This window comes from Talpa occidentalis, unplaced genomic scaffold (assembly GCF_014898055.3).
Source record: "Talpa occidentalis isolate TD23 unplaced genomic scaffold, MPIMG_talOcc4v2.1 talOcc4.10, whole genome shotgun sequence".
NCBI classification, from domain to species: domain Eukaryota; kingdom Metazoa; phylum Chordata; class Mammalia; order Eulipotyphla; family Talpidae; genus Talpa; species Talpa occidentalis.
The window spans coordinates 67,138,559-67,142,139 of NW_023600993.1; the positions used below are offsets into that span (position 1 = coordinate 67,138,559).

Genomic DNA, 3,581 nt, shown 5'->3' on the forward strand with positions numbered 1-3,581 from the left:
GCCCCAGCGCCCCCTGTGGGACATCATCACCTGCCTCTCTTGCTCCATCCTCCCTCCCGGAGCTGCTGCAGAAACTTGGGTGTTTGTGTGCAGAAGCCACTCAGCAGTGATGGAGCAAGGGGAACTGACAAGAGTGTTTAAGTCATTGGGTGACTCACAAATCACTGTAAGAAGGAAACATTTCCCATGATGAACATGCTATTTGCTGAAAGTCTGGCCAAAACTTTCTGAGGAGCTTCCTGAACCCAGAGGGAACTTAAAGCCCGCGTCAGTCAGGTACTCCTCTGAGACACAAGCCTCCCAGTGCACCCACAATGGGCCAGTTGTGTTCCCCAAGAGGCGGGAAGCTGAGGTTCAGGAACCCTTTGTTCCTGGGGCTCAGCTTCCCGAGCACCCACTTCTGGGGATGGTAGAAGCCACCACCAAGGCAGCAATAAAACGACACATTCTGGGTGTTGAACTAGGTCTGGAACTAACTGATAAGTATCATGTCATCAGAAGAGAGCCTGAGCACCTTGGTCCTCTGGGGGTGCTCGCTGTGTTAGGAATGTGGGTGCTGGCACGAGAATCTGCTATTTCCAGGAGTGAGGAGGTTTGATGAAAGCATGAAGCTTTTCTGTCTAATGGGGAGCAGAGGCTAATGTTGTCATTGACCGGATCACTGTGCCCGGTTTGGACCCGGAGAAATGCTGCCATTAGTGAAAAGGAGCGCTCGTAGTGATTGAGAAAATAGGTTGAAATATAAGCCAGAGAGAAACTTCTCTTGTTAAATCTTAGAGCAGCTTGAGGGGGGGGATGCTGTGGCTAAATTTGAGGTGATATGGGTCCCAGAAATGTGCTGAATGTGCCACTGCACACCTAGCCTCTGTGAGTCCCTGGAGAGAGTGATTGCAGCGTAAGCCGATCTTCCTGGAAAACACGGGGTTGGATGTAGAGTCCTGCCGAGTGGACCAGAGGTCACTTCCGTGGTCCCGTGCCAAAAGGTGGAACCCCCAAATTCCAGAACAAGCTTAAGGTTCTGACCCTGGGCTAATTTTGCAAACAACAACCAAAGCTTCCTGACAGTGGAAGGCCTGGAAGAGGTGGGAGTTTTAAGGAGTCCAAGTGCGTCTGTGCTGCGTGGAAGTGCCTTAAAGGGCCCAGCTATTTCTATAGTCCATGGGCAAAAGTTGGTCCAGCCTCCAGCCCTGACGTGGCCACACTGCGGGATGCTTGGCTCATTTGGGTGCTTCAGTCTCAGTGCAGGACCCTTCCCCTTTGTCCAGGCGCTCTAGATAACGGTGATAATTTTGTTACATAAGAAGCCACCTTTGCGGTTTGTTCCTTTCTCACCATTTCTCCTCGGCAGATATCAGAGCAAGGTGTTAGGGGCTTGAGGAGAAACTTGCCAGGGATTCAGGCAAGTGCCTCTGCCCTCACCCACCCTCTATCTGGGTCTGTAAGTGGGATCACCACCCTCACCCCCAGGGTGTGTGTGGTGCCTGGAGGTGATGAGACATGTAGATCTCATAGAACCTTATGTACTATTATTAATTTCATTATTTTAGAATTTCTCCTTTATGCAACTGTTGTACACATTTCATTGTTTTTCATTTGGTGAATTAAAACATGATTAGCGGGCCTCCCCGGTGGCGCAGCGGTTGAGCGCTGGGTTGCGAAGCTGCCCGCGGCCTCTGCAGCGCTGGGTCGATCCCCGGCTGCTCCCCGGCCACCGGAGGAGGGTCCCACATGGCGCGCAGACCTCTCCTGCCGCCCGCTGCTCCCCTCAGCAGTGTACTTTGGTCCTTCTGCCTGCTCTGCTCCCCGCTCTGGCTCTGGTGAATTCTCTCACCCTCCCGCGCTTCTGACTGTACCCAGTGCTTGTATAAATAAATAAATCTTTGAAAAATAAATAATTAAAACACGATTAGCATTTGAGCAGTAACACCAGGAGTCTCTAAAGACACAGATATTCATAACCGACTAGCAGCCTGTTTTGGTTTACAACCAGGGTAGTGGTTTCAGACAGAGGGCAAGGGCCACTCTAAAGAGAGTAGGATGGTGCTCGCTTCGGCAGCACATATACTAAAATTGGAACGATACAGAGAAGATTAGCATGGCCCCTGCGCAAGGATGACACGCAAATTCGTGAAGCGTTCCATATTTTTTGTATAAATAAATAAATAAATAAATCTTCAAATAAATAAATAGATAAATAAATAAATAAAATATTAAAAAAAAAGAGAGAGAGTAGGATGGAGAGAGTCAGTCCCAGAGAATAGGGGCCCACAGGCATCTCCCCAGCATAGAAGGCTGGTCACAGGACCAGCTGGGAAAAAGAGACACTTCACCACCTCTCATCCGCAGAGACCAGAGGTGTCCTGATGTTAGTCTGAGGGTCAGAGCAGTCCTGGTGCCGGTTCCTGAGAACATTGGGACAGAGGTGAGCCAAGCAGGTGCCACATCTGCACTTTCAGCAGGTAAGTTTGGGTTAAAGCCAATTCTTTGTCTGGGAGGTGAGGCCAGGAAGCACAGATAAGGAAGGGGAAGTGAGGTGGAAGAGGCAGCAAGTCAAGGGTGCCTTACCCTACAGGGCTTGTGGGTGACTAGGGCTCCTTCCTGTGAGGAGACACCCAGAACCAGTGTGTGGTTCTGGGTTCAAGACTCACACAGAGACACATACACACAAACAAACACATGTACGTGCCAGCTTCTAGCACATACATATGAAGTGTTCCTGGAGTGTGAGAGCTAAATGGAGGCCAAGACTGGCTGGGCAGAGTGGGCCCTGGGTGGGGACCACCTTGAAGAAGGAAGAGGGAGCTTGCCTTCTGCCTGAAGGGTGTCACAGACCCACCATGTTTAAGATGATTCTGGTCTCTGTTGAGCATGGAAAGGGACAGGGAGCGCCTATGTTAGTCTGGAGGAGGCTTCTCAGCAGCTTGGGTGGGACGGTGGTTTGGACTGGAACAGAGAAACAGAGTTCGGGACATATTTAGGAGTGAGAGGGATGGCTTATGAGTAGATTTGAGGTGGGAGATGGCAGCGAGGAAGACTGAGAGGGCTTTCCCTGTGATGAGACACCCTCAGCTCAGGGTCACTCAGAATCTCACTTCTGTCCAGGACTCCTGGGACCAGCCTGTGCCTTAGTGACCCCCAGGTGCGGGTGGTCTTCTGCCGCCTCTAGGGTGCCACCACGGCAGTACCAATCTGGTGGGCCTCTTGCCTCCGGTCCTGTATGCTTCACTTTGAGCAATTCCCTGAAGCTTACAACTCTTATTTTTGAAAGTTGTAAACAATGGTGCATTGCTTGAATAATCAATACCAAGCTAAGCAAAATAAAGACTCAAAAAGATCAGAATTTTCACTTCCATGGAAGTGCATTCTCTGAGAGAGATCATCACTGTGGTTGTGTCATTCTTGTCAATTCTCAAGAAAGAGCCTCATGTCCTGCGTTTATCTTCACTGTTGACACAGGTCAGCATGGCTCTATATAAATGTAACATAAAGGTTGATCCTCCACCTGTAGCTCTGTTACTGGGGACATTGTGCTTCATTTTCACAAAAGTGTCACAGTGCTGCAGGGGAGAAATGGTTGCCAG

At 50.0% G+C, this 3,581-nt stretch overlaps 1 non-coding gene across 1 annotated transcript; it reads left to right on the forward strand.

Annotated features, from left to right (window-relative positions):
* Nucleotides 1–2,040: 2,040 nt before the first annotated feature.
* Nucleotides 2,041–2,147, forward strand: LOC119237796 (U6 spliceosomal RNA). The gene has a single exon (XR_005123431.1). It is a non-coding gene; the product is annotated as a U6 spliceosomal RNA (small nuclear RNA).
* The last annotated feature ends 1,434 nt before the right edge of the window (nucleotides 2,148–3,581 follow it).